At 43.7% G+C, this 21,303-nt stretch overlaps 1 protein-coding gene across 4 annotated transcripts in view; it reads left to right on the top strand.

Moving 5' to 3' along the window:
• The window catches only part of LOC139758965 (U-scoloptoxin(01)-Er1a-like), a 42,152-nt gene that overhangs the window by 14,340 nt on the left and 6,509 nt on the right, over positions 1-21,303 (top strand). The window contains exon 1 of one of the 4 annotated variants that reach the window (XM_071680800.1): positions 6,386-6,406. The exons of 1 other annotated variant lie outside the window; for it this stretch is intronic. The gene's annotated coding sequence lies outside the window, so the exon portion shown is untranslated. Of the gene's footprint in view, positions 1-6,385; positions 6,407-9,982; positions 10,241-21,303 lie in introns of those variants that run through there. 2 more of the 4 variants (XM_071680799.1, XM_071680798.1) reach the window with 2 other exon arrangements.

Consider the following 21,303-nt stretch of genomic DNA (forward strand, 5'->3'; position numbering starts at 1 on the left):
GGCCCCCTTCTCTGTTCCTTCTTTTGGAAAATTAGAAAAAAAAAAAATATGAGAGGGGAGGATTTCCAGCCCCCCGCTCCCTCCCCTTTTAGTCGCCTTCTACGACACGCAAGGAATACGTGGGAAGTATTCTTTCTCCCCTATCCCCAGGGATATATATATATATATATATATATATATATATATATATATATATATATATATATATATATATATATGTTTTTTTTTTTTTTTTTTGCTTTGTCGCTGTCTCCCGCGTTTGCGAGGTAGCGCAAGGAAACAGACGAAAGAAATGGCCCAACCCACCCCCATACACATGTATATACATACACGTCCACACACGCAAATATACATACCTACACAGCTTTCCATGGTTTACCCCAGACGCCTCACATGCCCTTGTATGTAACTTGTATTTTCATTAGTATTTAACGAACTAGTAGTTGTCCTAATTATTCTGATATTTCTTTCTTTTTATCGTTTTTGATTGTGAGGTTAGGTTAGTATGAAGTATGTCTGTGTGTGTGTGTGTGTGTGTGTGTGTGTGTGTGTGTGTGTGTGTGTGTGTGTGTGTGTGTGTGTGTGGAGCAGGCCTGGGGGGGAGGTCACATCACGTGACCCCAGACGGCCTTCCTCCCCCCCTCATCCACACACCACTTTCATCCGTACACACAAACACATACACATACAAAACACACATAACCCAAGGCAGCATTTAATTCAATAAAAGGTAAATTAACATTAGTAGTAGTAGTAGTAGTAACAGTAGTAGTAGTAGTAGTACTGTTGCTATTACTAGTATTGATCATCGTAGTAATAGTAGTGGTAGTAATAGTAGTGGTAGTAATAGTAGTGGTAGTAATAGTAGTGGTAGTAATAGTAGTAGCGGTAACAGTATCATCAGTTGTTGTTGTTGTTGTTGTTGTTGTTGTGATGAACCCCCGGTGTGAACACGTGGCTGTTCTTGGCCCTGGTCGACATCATATGTTTGTTCTGCCACACCTTGGTTGACAGATCCCAGGTATAATCATTACCACCGCCATCTTGAACATCTGTAAAGTTTATCAATTTAATTCATTTCCATAATTTATTCCTTGATTAAAGAGGAACAGGATCGTAGCGGTGTCAGTAGGCACCCCTGTGACGTTTATGCTACACCCTTAGCGCCATCTTGAAACACTAGACCACGTGGGAAGATCGCACACTGTCGAGGAACTGGGAAAGGACAACATTTGCGCCCACTTATGAATGAGGTGATAGGTCAATGACACTGAACAGCGGACCAGCAATTTCCCATGAGTGAGCTCTGTCCATCCGATAATCAGAAAGCAAATGGATTATAGCCATTATATACCCACTCCCCCTTCATATATACCTACCCCCCTCCTCTTCGTCCTCAAGCACTGTGACCCAGCGCCATCTTGAAACACCAGAGACCCGTTATCTTTCACGAAGCCAAAATTCAGTAGACAGAGCAGCTTCCCCACTGGTTCCTGCAGGACCAGACAAGCGGGTCCGAGTATTCGCCAAGGTCACACACACACACACACACACACACACACACACACACACACACAGGGATTCGAAGCCTTGTGCTACATCTCGAACCACTGATGAATCAGCGAACCTAACCACATGCTTAAGACATTTTCTTTGACAATTTCTCCATTTACTTTATCAATAATTTATCGTTGTCTCTTTCCACATTTCCTTTACAGTTTCTTCATTTTCTTAATCATTTTTGCGTTTTCTCCCACTCCAAGAATTCTCAAGTGTTATAAACAATTATTTTTTCATTTTCCCATTATCATTGCGCACAATTATTGTTCACGTGTATTGTAGATATACTGATAGTAGTGGTAATGTTTATCTTATCATTATGATATCTTGATAACTGATGACGTCGTGGACAGAGTTTATAGAAGGTCAGTTCCAGCAGGGAACTAGCTAATGGGTAGTTCCATGGTGTTGGCTGTAATGGTTAATGTAATGGTGAGGTTTAGATAGTGGTTGATTACAGCCACAGGCGAGAGGTTCAATGAAGGGGTTGTTGTGAGCAGTGGTTGTGATGCACGAAGTCTCTCTCTCTCTCTCTCTCTCTCTCTCTCTCTCTCTCTCTCTCTCTCTCTCTCTCTCTCTCTCTCTCTCTCGGTCGTGACCTAAGGTAAGGGGTGAAAGCCTGCTGGGTATAAATCAAGACAAGGGGGAGGGTGTATGGGGGGGATGTTAATGGGAGGGAGGGAGGGGGAGGAAGAATCCTCCCCCTAGTGAACGAGAGAGAGAGAGAGAGAGAGGGAGAGGGGGGGAGGGGGAACAGTCCATGCTTCCCTCTGCCAAACAGGACCCCATGTGTTGCTGAGGTAGATACAAGAGAGAGAGTACAGAGGAAGGTAGATCTGGAAGGGTTCTCATCATCACCACAGACATCTACGTCATCATGTACGTCATTATCATCATCATTCCTTGATCACTTTCTTCTCTACTGATCATTTCCATTGTTTACCCTGACAGTGTGGTGTCCCTCATTCCATTCTCTGTCTTCCATCATATCGTTATCATTGCCAGTGCATTTTCTTTCATTGTCATCATTAAGTCACTGTGTTTTCAATTTTCATTCTCATTAATATGAAGAAAAATCATCAGAATGATGATGTCATGGTTTTTCCCGGCTCTGACTTCACGGATGTAAACAAACCTTGACGTCATGGTGTTGACGTCGTGACGTCAGGGGTATAGGTAGCGCCGTTATAGGTAAAGGGTGTGACGTCATGTGTTGATGGTTAGTTAAGTGTCTAGCTACTTGAATTGACTTTCATGAGACGTACTTGAATGATCTTTCTCTCCTCTGCTCTCCCAACACTTTCTCTCAACTCCTCTCACTTCCGCTCACTCTCCCTTACCCTCAGGTTTTGTTGATTTCCAATCTAGATTGCAATGATTGACCTTTCCTCTGCAGAAGTCCTTCTGTTTGTCCACTTACTCTTGCAAGATTCTCTCTCTCTCTCTCTCTCTCTCTCTCTCTCTTCTCTCTCTCTCTCTCTCTCTCTCTCTCTCTCTATCTATCTATCTATCTATCTCGGTATGGGTTCTCCCACTTTTCATGTAATTTTACGACCTCTCCAGTTTCCCCCTCATATTTACCTTACTATTCAAGAATCATATAAGACCCAGCGTCCTGTAGGTGTATATTTGATACTCTCGAAGTTATGAAACGGAGATAATTTTCTGATATACAGTTTGGGAGGATATCACAGTAATGGATATAGATTCGTGGACAAACGTTTTTATCTCAAATGCGGCGAAGTACTTTCTCAATACAGCGAACATATGAACGATTCACCGACCACAGTACCTGAAAGTAATACCATAAATACCATGAATGCTGTTAAGCAAAGACTTGATAAATATTTTGCTTCAAATTCCCGACTATCATTACGTCCTCAGCAATACTATTTAAACTTACGGGTCTTCCTCTGTTGTAAGTCTTTCTCCTCCTGCGTATCATTCAGTGACGTTCTGCTCTTTCACTATCGCAAACAGCCTCGTTAGAGGAGCCTGTAATCTGTTGCCTTTCTGAATTCAGTAGTACTTACTTGCATTTTGGCATCCTACCATAATATTACATTATTCATCGCACACTTTAGAAGCAGAGGAGACATAAAAACAAAACTGCAGAATCTATTGTATTATACCCGTAACGTCCCTCCATCTTTAAGGGTAAAAAAAAATGTCTTCATACCAAAAGGAAAAGAAAATTGAAAAACTGTCTGAAGTTCTCCATCAGAGCAGTTGATCACAGTGTCATCATCCCATCATGGAGACGATTCTCAGGTATTAAGTCATCACGGAGCCACTAGGTGTCACCGTGTGGCAACCAGAAGTCTTACCGCCCTAACTCCACCCTCAGATTTATAGCAATTTTGTTGAGAAAAATAAAGATTATCAAGTTATATGTCAATATTTATGTGCACTTGAGATCCTGTCGGAATTATTATGGAGGTATCATATCACCCTGGTTACAGCAGGGGAGGTCCAGTCCCGCCCGTCGGCACAGTGTCACCGCCCTGCCGCGCCCAGCGACTGCTATTGTTACTATCTTTTTTTTTTCTTTCTCTCCCTTCCTCTCTTGTGCAGTCGATGGCCTGTGTTGCATTTACACTAAATATGGCTTAGATTTTACTGGATCAGACTTTAATGGGTATAAAACTTATGATTTATTAGACTGGTTTTATAGGCCGTGTGACTGACCAGAAGAGAAACTGAGTTTGCGATGAGGGGATGCGAGGGCATCGCCCGAGTTGCTGGAGCACTTTAACTTACGTTTTGCAATCTTTCTTAATAAGATAATCATTATTTCGCTATCTCATGCTTTCAGCAACACGAGATATATAAACTGAAGGTAGAATTCATCAGCCTAATGCTGCTATCTACATGTCTTTAGGTTACCTTTAAGAAAAACTCTTCATAAAAGCTTTAACTGTAGGAAGGAAAATTATAAGTTAAGTGAGTTTTGAGAAAAGTGATGATATCTATACCGGAATTATCAAAATACAATGTTTAGTTTATGGAAATAAAAAAAAAGATGTATTCTGGTCTACTGTTGCTTCATACACAAATAAAAGTTAATGTGATCAGAGGAACCTGTAACACCTACAATGTGATCAGAGGAACCTGTAACACCTACAATGTGATCAGAGGAACCTGTAACACCTACAATGTGATCAGAGGAACCTGTAACACCTACAATGTGATCAGAGGAACCTGTAACACCTACAATGTGATCAGAGGAACCTGTAACACCTACAATGTGATCAGAGGAACCTGTAACACCTACAATGTGATCAGAGGAACCTGTAACACCTACAATGTGATCAGAGGAACCTGTAACACCTACAATGTGATCAGAGGAACCTGTAACACCTACAATGCACTTACCACGACGTCTCAGCTGTGGCTGTGAGGCTGCAGGCCAAAATGTTTTTGCACTTCGTTCAGGGAAGATGGCTGACCTCGTATTTAATTTGTGCTCGGCACATTCACCGCCGTGTCTGCTACTCCTGCTGCTCCGTCTGCCTCTCTTTTTCTGTGTCTGTCTTGCATACTCTCTCTCTCTCTCTCTCTCTCTCTCTCTCTCTCTCTCTCTCTCTCTCTCTCTCTCTCTCTCTCCCTTCACCACGCTCCCTTCCACATCATCCGTCTGGCCAACTATGGCGGCCCAAGTTGAGCCCTTCACCCGTGCGTCTGTACCGCTACCATCACCGGTATGTAGGCCATCCCTGTCCACTTGCCCCTGTCCCTTCCTCTTGCCCGCTGACGCTTGCCCTTTGCCCCTGTGACTTACTAGTTCTGAGCGTGAAAGGTCGCCAGGCTCAGGTGAGAGGAAGTCTGTCTAACTTGGTTTGTTTTGGTTCGCAAATTATTAACTAAGGGTCAAATTGCGTTTCGATTTCACTTCCTGGGATTCAGACGTAACGACTTGACTCCAAAATTGGTCTCAGGACCTCACTTATTTTTTATCAACGTCTACAATATCTTAATTTTTATAGTCATAACAATTCATAGCATAATTCAGGCCAACAATTCTAATATACGTAACCTGAATCTTAATATGATCTCAGATTAAATTACACCCAAAGTTCAGTTGCCAGTTACTCTCTTACTAAGGATATTCCAATTTCTTACCATATATCCAGGATTTAAAGTTCTGTTTCATTTATAAATTTTATAGCGTGTCAGTTTTGCTTTGTAACTCATGAATGAAATGAAACTTCTCATTCATTCTGTGCGTAAAATCAACTTTGCTGAACAATATTTCCTTAATAGTAGCAAAATGGCAGTTATTAGTACCTCCCCTGACCATTTAAATCACAATCATCTGAGTCATTTCTATTTACGTTCCCGGATATGGAAATATCTGTGTGAGATTGGGAGTGGTCCTCTTGATTCAAACTAGATTTTTTCCAGCATTTTATGCTAACTCCATGATATGGTAACTGTTGTGTATGTAATTATTATGTGTTACAGAGAGAGGGAGTTTTACACACGTCTTGCCCCAGCTCTTAATCTTGTATATATGTATCATATCTCTACCCCGGTGTATGTATAGACACACTCACACGCCTCATCCTGAGTTAGGTACTCATTTATCTATCAGAGCCGAGAGAAGATGAATACCTGGGTTGCGTGTGGGCCGACTGCCGCGAATAATGGCTGGCCCGTGCTGGCTCATGGTCAACAACGCTGGCCACTACACCACGGAGCCCCATGTGTGTGTGTGTGTGTGTGTGTGTGTGTGTGTGATCGTATTTATGTACGCATCTATCCATAATTACCAACATTAATTGGCATTTTTCTTTTCAGGTAAGCGACTCGACCCGAGGTTCGAATCCTGTACTGCTCGTTAAAGGTGAAGTGATCATTAAGCACTTGGGAGTCGAGTCTTTAATTAGTTATTTCAGTTGTTGTTTTTTACCACTACTACTTAAAACATGACAGGTAGAGAATATATGCGAGCGAATGCGGCCTGTTCTCGGCGTTACCTCTCTAACGCGGGAAACGGCGAAAAAAAGTATGAAAGAGAAAGGGTCTATGTATGTATAAGTATATAATTTCTATTCGTGTGTGTGAGTGTATATATACATATATATGTATATTAAACACAGACCACACAAAAGAGGTCTATTTAGATACGTACAGTGAATAACAAAAGTATGTTCCCGGTTTTGTCCGATGATATTTACATCTGACGAAACATAATGACACGCTTGGCGGTTGGCAATGCTGAGCACAGTGAAGCTTCATGTGTCTCGCTGGTTCGGATCAAGGTTCGAACAAGCCTCCCGCCGACGCCGTACAGTTGTACCAAATTGGATCACATTGAAAATAAGGATATAACCTGTTTAGGTCAATTTGAAACTTATCGCTCACTAGACGAAAGGAACGAGATATTCCAGAAATTGTTGATCTCTACGTCAGTTTATTGAGTGACGTGTGTGTGTGTGTGTGTGTGTGTGTGGAGTCACTGCTCAGCGGTACCAACCGCTCGTATTAGGCCAGGAAGCCGCGTCCGAATGCCTCACTTCACGTGATCTTTTCACCGAATTCCAGCAAAGACTTTTTGTCTTTGAAGTATCACATAAAGACAGCTGATTGCAGGCCACGTCAAGGGATGACGTCACTTAGCAATATTCGTCCAATCAGTGATGATCTCTCGACTCTCACTGTAGACAGTATACGGAGTCGGAAATGACTTGAACCAATCAAATCGTAACACCTTTCTCCTGTGACCAATCCCAGTTAATTGTCTTCCTGAAGACGATCGTGTCAGCAATAACAGCAGGCTCCTGCCGGTCCCCTGATTGGTCGCCTTCCTGACGCTCACTGGTCGGTTCCCTCTGACGTCAGCAAGAAGCAGTTTCGTTCAGACATGTCTGCAGGTTTGCCTTCATGATCGCGGGCGATGATTTACCCGACAGACATTCACAGAACTGAAAGTAACCAACGACTTCTCACTTCCCGCCCTCAGGCCCGCCATTAGCAAACAAAAATCTGAAAGTCAACTTCCCAGGCGCCACGTCGCCATAAGGGTAACGTGGACCAACAACGACTTACAGTTATTCTTACTGACGCCAACATGACCTTCGCCAACGTCAACTTATATTGTCACCAGAAAGTTTGTCTGTTTATATACTTTAAGAAAACAGTTTTCCTGAAATACACTCAAACTAGTGGCTGGCAGCCCCGCCTCCCAACCCTCTACTGGTAGCCCCAGCCATCTAGTGGCAGCCTCAGCTATCTAGTGGCAGCATCAACCATCTAGTGGCAGCCCCAGCCATCTAGTGGCAGCCTCAACCATCTAGTGGCAGCCCCAGCCATCTAGTGGCAGCCTCAACCATCTAGTGGGAGCTAAAGTCATCTGGAAATCCAATGTGTAATAGTCTGATTCTGTTCCCTAGTGGTACTCTCAAAATATTCCAACACTTCCTCAATATCTATCTATCTATCTATCTATCTATCTATATATATATATATATATATATATATATATATATATATATATATATATATATATATATATATATATATGCGGAAATTCCAGAGCTTTCAAAAGAAGCGGCCAGACGGGAAGGTTGTAGTGTGATGTGAGCAACATAAAGACTTTCATCAACATTTTAAAACTAGTTTTTCTGGAGCGATGCAAACTGAGGCATGGCTTGTCTTGAAACCAAACCATGTGTACAACACGCCTCTTGAGTATAGGCTCTCTGTCTGGGGTATGACCTGGTGTGACCTGGACTTGACCTGTGTTTGATGTCTTACCTGGGACTGAGTTGGCTTCACCTACCCCCGAATTGGCTTGACCTAGGCGTGACCCAGGAGTGACCTGGGTCTGAGCTAGACATAGCCTAAGCTTGACCTGGGATTGATCTGGCCTTATCTGGGCAGACGTGGCTTGACCTAGACGTGACCTGGGCGTGACCTGTAAGACCCTGATTACTTGGGCAAGTAAGCCGTTTTTTGTGTGGCAGGGGGAGCTATAGAATGAAACCTGAAATACGATGTAGTACAGACCAGTCTTCTCCCAGCGTCTTGTATATCAAGTAACACTTAGCTCTTAAATTCCTGGGACATACGATACATCTGAGCTTCAGATTATCATATTGACATCTCCACTTATGATAAGTGCACTTAAGAATGTGTGTGTGTGTGTGTGTGTGTGTGTGTGTGTGTGTGTGTGTGTGAGGAATGCAATAACTTGATAGGCGTATTATTGCTCTCAGGTTGCTCTCTCTCTCTCTCTCTCTCTCTCTCTCTCTCTCTCTCTCTCTCTCTCTCTCTCTCTCTCTCTCTCTCTCGTCAAAGCACAGGCCACCATACCCAAAGGTCGTACCTTTCTTGCCCAAAGGTCGTACCCTCGTGCTCAAGGGTCGTACCGTAATGTTCAAGGGTCGTACCGTAATGTTCAAGGGTCGTACCGTCGTGCCTAAAGGTCGCACCATCGTGTTCAAGGGCCGTACCATCGTGCTTAAGGGTCGTACCGTCGTGCTCAAAGGTCGTACCGTCGTGCTTAAGGGTCGTACCGTCGTGCTCAAGGGTCGTACTGTCGTGCTCAACGAGTTTAACTGTCTTTAATTCATGTTTGTTATATCTGAACGTGGAACTAATACATCGATTCATTTCACTGTGACGAAAAACGAATCAGTACACGAGAACCGAATCAGCGAGACTCGAGCTGGTTCAATGAATGATATGTGTCTCAGTTTATCTGGACGTGAATCACTGAATAAAGAGTTGAATCCAAGAATAGAAACGTACATTGCGAGCCAGGGATCAAACCATAAAAATAAAAGCTGATGCAGTTTGTTCCTTCAAGAATCAGTCTCAAGAATTTGAGTCGTTGATTCGGTTGGAAGGTGATGTAGAAATTTGAACACCTACCCAACATCTGAATCTCTGTCTTCCTTCCTGAGTAAACTAAAATAAAATGAATGGTTCGCAAGAGAAGATACTTTGAATCAGTGAGTCAAGTCTAGAATCGCCTCAACCACAGGTGTCAGCCAGTGGCATTGAATCATTCGAAAAGTAACACCAATTAAGGTTCGAATTAGTGACCCCCCAAACTCGAAGTGCTTCAGTCAGCTGCTTCGGAGTCGATATGAATCACTCGGAAAACATTCACCTCCACAGCCTGCCTGAACCAGTGATCCGAGACTTGCATTACCAAGTACGAAGCTGAACCAGTTTATAAAGAAATACAAGAACATTGAGAGGATCTGCTGGAGAATGTATCCGCACGAGAGGGAAGAGGAGGCAGGTTTCAGGTCCCAAATGAGAGGGAGAGTTTACAAGCCTGGCGTGTGAACGAACAACAATATGAAGCAACAGTACCGAACCGTATATTCGAAACCTGTGAAGCAACGAGAAGGGAGTAAAGCACGTTGGTGTTGCCTAACTGGTCTCTGCCGAGGGTTGTGTGAGGTGATTGGGTGACTGGCTGGCTGAGTGGGGCACGGCGGGGCCCTCGTCTGCCTCAGCTGGGCTCGGACTGGGGGCCCCTTGAGTGAAAGTTGCAATGGGTGCCATCACCAGCACCAGCCCGGACGGACCATCAACCCCCCCCCCCCCCCCCCCTAGGCGGCAACACCTGCTTCAGTAACATTCGAGCGAGTGACCAGGCCACACGCGGGCAGGCGCCAGGCACGGCCAACCTCAACACCACACATCCTCGAGTCCTACTTCAGTTGAGTACATACATTCTCTCGAGTATTAACTCTTCCACATGCGAATTGACAGTGTTGGTTGTTAAGTGTATTACATGTCTGTGTGTCTTGTGTATTTATCTGTATGTATCTACGATTATATCCGAGAAAAGTGTTGGACCCGAACCCGTGGCGGCAGACCACAAGGGTCGTACCGTCGTGTTCAAGGGTCGTACCGTCGTGCTCAAGGGTCGTACCGTCGTGTTCAAGGGTCGTACCGTCGTGCTCGAGGGTCGTACCGTCGTATTCAAGGGTCGTACCGTCGTGTTCAAGGGTCGTACCGTCGTATTCAAGGGTCGTACCGTCGTGCTCAAGGGTCCTACCGTCGTGCTCGAGGGTCGCACAGTCGTGTTCAAGGGTCGTACTGTCGTGCTCGTGGGTCGTACCGTCGTGTTCAATGGTCGTACTGTCGTGCTCGTGGGTCGTACCGTCGTGTTCAATGGTCGTACCGTCGTGCTCGTGGGTTGTACCGTCGTGTTCAAGGGGATCAATGACTAAAGGAAAGCCGGTCGGCGAATTGTTTTGATGCCAATGTCTTCATCCAGTCCCTCTGGTAATGTCCCGTTCCAGTGTTTCATTCCCATCCCTATGTCCATGTGGTAATGTAATGTCCCGTTCCAGTGTTTCATTCCCATCCCTATGTCCATGTGGTAATGTCCCGTTCCATTGTTTCATTCCCATCCCTATGTCCATGTGGTAATGTAACCACCAGGTCATTACCCACTGTGATCCTTCTTATCCTGAGGTAGGATTGCAGGTAGTGAGTGAGGCCAGGATAGAGCAACCCAACGGTACGACATGGAATGGGATGTGTGTGTGTGTGTGTGTGTGTGTGTGTGTACAGACACGGACAGTGTGGTAGGACAGTGTGGTAGGAGCCCCATTCACCACCACACACACACACACACACACACACACACACACAGGAGCGCGCCACACTTGACGACGAATGATTTGAATTCCTGATGTCTTGGTGGTCCTACCAGTCATTGTTTCTGTCGGTCATAAGGCCATTCTCTCTCTCTCTCTCTCTCTCTCTCTCTCTCTCTCTCTCTCTCTCTCTCTCTCTCTCTCTCTCTCTAAGGCCAGCATAATCTTTCTAATCACCTTTCACTGCAAGATACAGGATAATTTTTTTTTAATATATCTTTACTCAGGTATTAACTAATCTCTTATTTCTTTCGTTATCTTTTTTTCTCATTTCTCTCTCTCCCATCCCTTCCCCCGCGTCCTATCCTCGGTGGATGCTTACTCCTTCATGAACTATCTCAACTTTAACCCCAACAATCGTGACACTATCATCACTTTTCCCTTTCCACCATTTTCTTAGATGTACTTGTTTACACTGTTACGTTCCGTTTTCTATTACATTATGCACACATTTCTATAGTTATGGCTGAAGGTCGTCTGCCCCACGCCTCTCACACACTCACTCTCACTTTCTACCCATTGTGTTAACCCGGTAATACTCATCTTTATCCATCCCCGCTCAACTTTACCATCTTGGCCAACGTGGAACCATTTCTACTCATCTCCACCCATTCCTTATATATCTTACCCACACAAGCCTCATCCTTTCTCACTGCAACCCATACCTACACCCACTGTGACTCACCGCAAACCATACCCACACCCACTGTGACTCACTGCAACCCATACCCACACCCACTGTGACTCACTGCAACCCATATCTACACCCACTGTGACTCACTGCAACCCATACCTACACCCACTGTGACTCACTGCAACCCATACCTACACCCACTGTGACTCACCGCAACACATACCTATTCCCATTATAACCCACCCTTCCCTACTCACAGCCAGTCTTACCCATTCCTTTTCCCCCTTCCTCATCACCCCTGTTCTCATTTTCTTTACTTCAAAACGGGACCCATATCACATTTTCGCGTGTCAGCTTTCCCGCCCAAACTTCTCTGCTTTAAGAATCATCTGCTTCAATACTTTCTTGCTTATGTATGACGTCTTCCTCTGACCCATGCCCTCACCACAGCTTGGCTGGGCTGGTGGTCCTCACCACAGCTTGGCTGGGCTGGTGGGCCTCACCCCAACCTCAATATCGAAGTCGACTGCTAATTCCATGACTCGCCTTCAACTAACCCGACCCAATGCTCCTCACCCCCCAGTACCCCAGTCTCTATAACCCGACCCTCCTCTTAAGCTCACTAAGAAGAGCTTCTTCTTAACCTGACTAACTTAACATGAGCTTCCTCTTAACTTAACCAACTTCCAGCATCATTAAGAAGCGAGTGTGTGAGGTTGTGGCAGAGCCAAGCTCGCCTGCTGGAAATATGGGGAAAGGATATTGTTGAAGGAAGCTGATGGTGGTGGGTGTTGTGGGGGAATGGGAGATTCCTTGAAGGCCATCTTGGATCTCTCTCTCTCTCTCTCTCTCTCTCTCTCTCTCTCTCTCTCTCTCTCTCTCTCTCTCTCGGCCGCTATGGTCACTCAGTAGGTGGCAACCCATTCACTTTCAGTGGGAGTACAGACCTGGTCACTCCCACGTCACAGCGAGGTTGCTCAGGCTCCTTGCATCTTTCTCAAGATTTCTCGCGACTATAGGCTCAATGATCCAATTCTAGTTTCCTCCGCTGGAATGTTGAGACATCTCTTTTATCTCTTTACATTGGCCTGGAATTATGTCCTGGAACAACCATCCTCCATCTCAGCTTCCAGACCTGCTGGTGAGGAGGTGACGGCTCTCCTGCTTTGCCTTGAGCCTGCGAGGTTTTCTAAGGTTTTTGCCTCTATGATGTAGCTTTTGTTCTGCCTCTAGACTGATTCTTTAGTTGCGGCTTCACGTTTTATAGATTTGATAACTGTGTGTGTGTGTGTGTGTGTGTGTGTGTGTGTGTGTGTGTGTGTGTGTGAGCAAATGAGGCCTTTTCCTCGTCTGTTTTTGGCGCTACGTCGGTAAACTGAGAAACGGCGAATAAAAAGTATAAAAGAACAATATAAATTTATATATATTTGGGATGTATCATGATAATTCTGACAGTCATGGGTTGGCCACCTTCAAGACACCATTCCCAGCTGCTGGTTAAGCCACTTGACCTCGCACACCCGTCCAACAACAGGGGTCAAACCATGTCATGGACGAGTAAGACTAGTTGTTTGGGTGAGGTGGTTAAGTCAGGTTTGCCAGGCCAGTTGTGAGAGGATTCGGTTATATACACTGGGAGTTTAAAAGACTTAAGGAGAATCTGGTTTTTACCGTATGGTGGCCCTGGGGTTTTCTTACCCGTATAGTCAAATGTAAAAGTATTTTTCCCATTTCCCGTATTATTCATATACTTCACTCTGCTTCGTCCCATTTCTGTATGTCACCTGGTCTAAGCCTTCCTCTCGTATTATCAATCTATTTCTCCCCTTTATGAAATGTTTCCTCTCTATGTTGTCCTGTTTTCTTCCCCGTCACTAACCGATCAAATACTGACTTGACAATAGTGTGAATGACCCGTCCAAGATCCTCAAGTTTACAAACACTTCAGCTTTCAGCACTGTCATGGCCCGAGCCCTCTTACCAACACGTGGGCAAGGCCGTCTGTCATATGTTAACACACCATCTCCTTAGTATCAAACAACGACGCTCTCTCTCTCTCTCTCTCTCTCTCTCTCTCTCTCTCTCTCTCTCTCTCTCTCTCTCTCTCTCTCTCTCTCTCTCTTCACATAACGAATATTTCCAACGTGACTTGTAGGTTAGGTTACATAGCCTTCATCGGCTGAGGTCACTAAACCGGATTCCTTGACGGATCTGAAATGTACAAAACCTAAAAGAATTTTTTTCTACGAATCTTTGTGAGTGTATACGTCTGAAAAAAAAGATCCTTAAAACCTCATTTAGACTCACTCCCTTCTCAACTCCAATTAACAATATGGAACATAACGTACGTTTGAATATATTGCAGTACGTTTGCTAAATCTTTGTCACAGCTGAGGATTGAGACCCACACACAGGGTAGGAATCTTAGAGAAACACATTTTATCTACTGATCTTTGCTTTTCTCTCATGAAAGTGATTATAGAGTCGTCTTGAACATCGTTCTGACGTCAGCAGACGTAATTCCATCCAGACATATGTCATCATGACTGACCTAATTGTAGTAGTACTTCTAAACAGTTGACTGATGTATGTCTTGTAACCTAAATCATATATATATATATATATATATATATATATATATATATATATATATATATATATATATATATATATATATTTTTTTTTTTTTTTTCTTTGTCGCTGTCTCCCGCGTTTGCGAGGTAGCGCAAGGAAACAGACGAAAGAAATGGCCCAACCCACCCCCATACACATGTATATACATACGTCCACACACACGCAAATATACATACCTACACAGCTTTCCATGGTTTACCCCAGACGCTTCACATGCCCTGATTCAATCCACTGACAGCACGTCAACCCCGGTATACCACATCGCTCCAATTCACTCTATTCCTTACCCTCCTTTCACCCTCCTGCATGTTCAGGCCCCGATCACTCAAAATCTTTTTCACTCCATCTTTCCACCTCCAATTTGGTCTCCCACTTCTCGTTCCCTCCACCTCCGACACATATATCCTCTTGGTCAATCTTTCCTCACTCATTCTCTCCATGTGCCCAAACCATTTCAAAACACCCTCTTCTGCTCTCTCAACCACGCTCTTTTTATTTCCACATATCTCTCTTACCCTTATGTTACTTACTCGATCAAACCACCTCACACCACACATTGTCCTCAAACATCTCATTTCCACCACATCCATCCTCCTGCGCACAACTCTATCCATAGCCCACGCCTCGCAACCATACAACATTGTTTGAACCACTATTCCTTCAAACATACCCATTATTGCTTTCCGAGATAATGTTCTTGACTTCCACACATTCTTCAAGGCTCCCAGGATTTTCGCCCCCTCCCCCACCCTATGATCCACTTCCGCTTCCATGCTTCCATCCGCTGCCAGATCCACTCCCAGATATCTAAAACACTTTACTTCCTCCAGTTTTTCTCCATTCAAACTTACCTCCCAATTGACTTGACCCTCAACCCTACTGTACCCTACTGATATATATATATATATATATATATATTATCCTTGGGGATAGGGGATTAAGAATACTTCCCACGTATTCCCTGCGTGTCGTAGAAGGCGACTGAAAGGGGAGAGAGCGGGGGGCTGGAAATCCTCCCCTCTCATTTTTTTTTTTTAATTTTCCAAAAGAAGGAACAGAGGGGGCCAGGTGAGGATATTCCAAAAAAGGCCCAGTCCTCTGTTCTTAACGCTACCTCGCTAACGCGGGAAATGGCAAATAGTTTAAAAAAAGAAAAAAAAGAAAAATATATATATATATAACGTTAGCTTCACAAACTGTCATTGTGCATATTTCACAATTATTTCCTCTTTTATTTCTAGATCTATCATCGTCCTATCATTCTCTTCACCATCACCGTACTAACACCGTAATTGTGTAATGTATAACCATACCCTACCATGATGACCTATCATAGTATGTCCTACCGTAGTATAACCAGTTGGCATGTCTAATCATGATATACCTAATTCTACAAGTCCCTGCAATGATGTAACCAGTTACGCTATGCCCTACCATGATGTAACATTATGCCCGACCATGTTATAACCAGTTACATTATGCCCTACAATAATGTAACCAATCATATTGTGCCTTACTATGATCTAACCCATTGCACTATGCCCTAACATGAATTAACAATATAAACTACAATCTACCATGACAGAACCAATCATTCAATGCTCCATCATGATATAAGCTATTACAATAAGCTCTATCATGATGTGTCCATTCATACAATGCCACAACAAAACCAATTACACAGTGCCCTATCATGATATAACCAATTATACAATGCCCTACCATGATATATCCAATTATGCTATGATCATAGATATAAACAACAACAATATGTCACATTACATGCATTCATACTGCAACCAACTATTCTGTGCCCTACCTGGATAAAACCACATATGCTATACCACACATAATATAACCATTTATACTAAGTTGTGCCAGGATAAAAGCAGTTATACTGTGCCACACTTGCTATATCGAATGACAGTATTCCCTACCAGGATAAAACCAATTATACCATGCCAAGATATAACCAATTACACTAAACCCATCCATAATAAGACCTCCTTGATGAGATGGTTAGTGTTGCTGACTGTGGTGCATTCACGGGCCATTAGGGGTTGAACCTGCACTAGTTCCGTCCTTGCTTGTGACAGTCATTCTACAGTTAACCCAGTTGTTCATCCTTCCCATGGAGATGTTTGAAATTAACATAGTTTTATCAGGAACAGACAAATGAGAAAGGCTGCATTCATTCTCATCTATTCTCTAACTGTCATGTGCAGTGCATCAAGACCCCAGCCCCCTATACATAACCAGGTCCCACTGGCCTATCCTTGGTTTCTCACTACTTCACATGCCCTGGTTCAGTCCACTGATAGCGCATCACCCTCACTATGCTACACTGTTCCAATTCACTCTATCCTATGCATGTCTTTCATCCTCCTGCACGCTCAGGCCTCGATCACTCAAAATCTTTTTCACTTATCCTTCCAAGATAATCTCCTCTTTTTCCTTGGTCCTTGCACTTCTGACACATGTGTCCTCTTCATCAACCTTTCATCACTCATTCTCTGCATAATTCCAAACCATATCAGCACACCTTCTTCCACTCTCTCAACCACACACTTCTTATTACCACACCTCTCTCTTAATGTGTTATTACTTACTCTGTCAAACTACCTCACACCACATACTGTCCTCAGATACTTCATTTCTAACACATCCACCATCCTCTGCACATCCTCATGTATAGCCATGCCTTGCTTCCATACAACATTGTTAAAACTATCATACCTTCAAACAACCATTTTTACCCTCCCAGACAATAACCTCTCTTTCAACACATTCCTCAATGCTCCCAGAACCTTCAATCTTTCACCCACCCTATGCCTTGCTTCCACTTCTATTGCTCCATTTGCTGCCATGTCCACCAACAGGTATGTAAAACACTGCACTTCCTTCAAATTTTCTCCATTCAACTTCACACCCCTAACTAACCTGTCCCTCTACCCTGCTAAACCTAATAACCTTTCTTTTATTCCCATTTACTCTCAACTTCCTCATTTCATACACTCTCCCAAACTCAGTCACTAACTTCTGCCATTTCTCACTTGAATCTGCCACTAATTCTGTGTCGTCAACAAAGAATAATTGACACTTCCCCCCAAGCCCCCACCCATTAAAGAATGCATACTCACCCCTCTCTCCAAGACCCTTGCATCTACCTTCTTTTCCATCCCATCCATTAACCAATTAAACAGTCAAAGTGATATCACACACTCCAGCTGCACACCCACTTCACCTGGAACCACTCACTCTTCCTTCTTCTTACCCACACACATACTTTTGATAAAAACTTTCCACTGCTTCTGGTAGCTTCCCTCCACACCATATAGTTGTAATATATATATATATATATATATATATATATATATATATATATATATATATATATTATCCCTGGGGATAGGGGAGAAAGAATACTTCCCACGTATTCCCTGCGTGTCATAGAAGGCGACTAAAAGGGGAGGGAGTGGGAGGCTGGAAATCCTCCCCTCTCGTTTTTTTTTTTCTTTTTAATTTTCCAAAAGAAGGAACAGAGAACGAGGCCAGGTGAGGATATTCCATCAGAGGCCCAGTCCTCTGTTCTTAACGCTACCTTGCTAACGCGGGAAATGGCGAATAGTTTGAAAAAAAAAATATATATATATATATATGTATATATATATAGAAGCTGGTGACTGAGTTTGGTAAAGTGTGTGGAAGAAGAAAGTTAAGAGTAAATGTAAATAAGAGCAAGGTTATTAGGTACAGTAGGGTTGAGGGTCAAGTCAATTGGGAGGTGAGTTTGAATGGAGAAAAACTGGAGGAAGTGAAGTGTTTTAGATATCTGGGAGTGGATCTGGCAGCGGATGGAACCATGGAAGCGGAAGTGGATCATAGGGTGGGGGAGGGGGCGAAAATTCTGGGGGCCTTGAAGAATGTGTGGAAGTCGAGAACATTATCTCGGAAAGCAAAAATGGGTATGTTTGAAGGAATAGTGGTTCCAACAATGTTGTATGGTTGCGAGGCGTGGGCTATGGATAGAGTTGTGCGCAGGAGGATGGATGTGCTGGAAATGAGATGTTTGAGGACAATGTGTGGTGTAAGGTGGTTTGATCGAGTAAGTAACGTAAGGGTAAGAGAGATGTGTGGAAATAAAAAGAGCATGGTTGAGAGAGCAGAAGAGGGTGTTTTGAAGTGGTTTGGGCACATGGAGAGGATGAGTGAGGAAAGATTGACCAAGAGGATATATGTGTCGGAGGTGGAGGGAACAAGGAGAAGAGGGAGACCAAATTGGAGGTGGAAAGGTGGAGTGAAAAAGATTTTGTGTGATCGGGGCCTGAACATGCAGGAGGGTGAAAGGAGGGCAAGGAATAGAGTGAATTGGAGCGATGTGGTATACCGGGGCTGACGTGCTGTCAGTGGATTGAATCAAGGCATGTGAAGCGTCTGGGGTAAACCATGGAAAGCTGTGTAGGTATGTATATTTGCGTGTGTGGACGTATGTATATACATGTGTATGGGGGGGGGTTGGGCCATTTCTTTCGTCTGTTTCCTTGCGCTACCTCGCAAACGCAGGAGACAGCGACAAAGTATAAAAAAAAAAAAAAATATATATATATATATGTATATATATATATATATATATATATATATATATATATATATATATATATATATATATATATATGGGAGGGTATTGATTGAGAGGGTGAAGGCATGTACAGAGCATCAGATTGGGGAAGAGCAGTGTGGTTTCAGAAGTGGTAGAGGATGTGTGGATCAGGTGTTTGCTTTGAAGAATGTATGTGAGAAATACTTAGAAAAGCAAATGGATTTGTATGTAGCATTTATGGATCTGGAGAAGGCATATGATGGAGTTGATAGAGATGCTCTGTGTAAGGTATTAAGAATATATGGTGTGGGAGGCAAGTTGTCAGAAGCAGTGAAAAGTTTTTATCGAGGATGTAAGGCATGTGTACGTGTAGGAAGAGAGGAAAGTGATTGGTTCTCAGTGAATGTAGGTTTGCGGCAGGGGTGTGTGATGTCTCCATGGTTGTTTAATTTGTTTATGGATGGGGTTGTTAGGGAGGTGAATGCAAGAGTTTTAAAAAGAGGGGCAAGTATGAAGTCTGTTGTGGATGAGAGAGCTTGGGAAGTGAGTCAGTTGTTCGCTGATGATACAGCGCTGGTGGCTGATTCATGTGAGAAACTGCAGAAGCTGGTGACTGAGTTTGATAAAGTGTGTGAAAGAAGAAAGTTAAGAGTAAATGTGAATAAGAGCAAGGTTATTAGGTACAGTAGGGTTGAGGGTCAAGTCAATTGGGAGGTGAGTTTGAATGGAGAAAAACTGGAGGAAGTGAAGTGTTTTAGATATCTGGGAGTGGATCTGGCAGCGGATGGAACCATGGAAGCGGAAGTGGATCATAGGGTGGGGGAGGGGGCGAAAATCCTGGGAGCCTTGAAGAATGTTTGGAAGTCGAGAACATTATCTCGGAAAGCAAAAATGGGTATGTTTGAAGGAATAGTGGTTCCAACAATGTTGTATGGTTGCGAGGCGTTGGTTAATTATAGAGTTGTGCGCAGGAGGATGGATGTGCTGGAAATGAGATGTTTGAGGACAATGTGTGGTGTGAGGTGGTTTGATCGAGTAAGTAATGTAAGGGTAAGAGAGATGTGTGGAAATAAAAAGAGCGTGGTTGAGAGAGCAGAAGAGGGTGTTTTGAAATGGTTTGGGCACATGGAGAGAATGAGTGAGGAAAGATTGACCAAGAGGATATATGTGTCGGAGGTGGAGGGGAGGAGAAGTGGGAGACCAAATTGGAGGTGGAAAGATGGAGTGAAAAAGATTTTGAGTGATCGGGGCCTGAACATGCAGGAGGGTGAAAGGAGGGCAAGGAATAGAGTGAATTGGATCGATGTGGTATACCGGGGTTGACGTGCTGTCAGTGGATTGAATCAGGGCATGTGAAGCGTCTGGGGTAAACCATGGAAAGTTGTGTGGGGCCTGGATGTGGAAAGGGAGCTGTGGTTTTGGGCATTATTGTGTGGCAGCTAGAGACTGAGTGTGAACGAATGGGGCCTTTGTTGTCTTTTCCTAATGCTACCTCGCACACATGAGGGGGGAGGGGGAAGGTATTCCATGTATGGCGAGGTGGCGATGGGAGTGAATGGGGGCAGACAGTGTGAATTGTGTGCATGGGTATATATGTATGTGTCTGTGTATGTATATATATGTGTACATTGAGATGTATAGGTATGTATATTTGCGTGTGTGGACGTGTGTGTGTATACATTGTGTATGGGGGTGGGTTGGGCCATTTCTTTCGTCTGTTTCCTTGCACTACCTCGCAAACGCGGGAGACCGACAAAGCAAAATAAATATAAATAAATATATATTTTTTTTTATTATTATTATACTTTGTCGCTGTCTCCCGCGTTTGCGAGGTAGCGCAAGGAAATAGACAAAAGAAATGGCCCAACCCCCCCCATACACATGTATATACATACGTCCACACACGCAAATATACATGCCTACACAGCTTTCCATGGTTTACCCCAGACGCTTCACATGCCTTGATTCAATCCACTGACAGCATGTCAACCCCGGTATACCACATCGCTCCAATTCACTATTCCTTGCCCTCCTTTCACCCTCCTGCATGTTCAGGCCCCAATCACACAAAATCTTTTTCACTCCATCTTTCCACCTCCAATTTGGTCTCCCTCTTCTCCTCGTTCCCTCCACCTCCGACACATATATCCTCTTGGTCAATCTTTCCTCACTCATTCTCTCCATGTGCCCAAACCATTTCAAAACACCCTCTTCTGCTCTCTCAACCACGCTCTTTTTATTTCCAC

The sequence above is a fragment of the Panulirus ornatus genome, chromosome 32, assembly GCF_036320965.1.
Source record: "Panulirus ornatus isolate Po-2019 chromosome 32, ASM3632096v1, whole genome shotgun sequence".
NCBI classification, from domain to species: domain Eukaryota; kingdom Metazoa; phylum Arthropoda; class Malacostraca; order Decapoda; family Palinuridae; genus Panulirus; species Panulirus ornatus.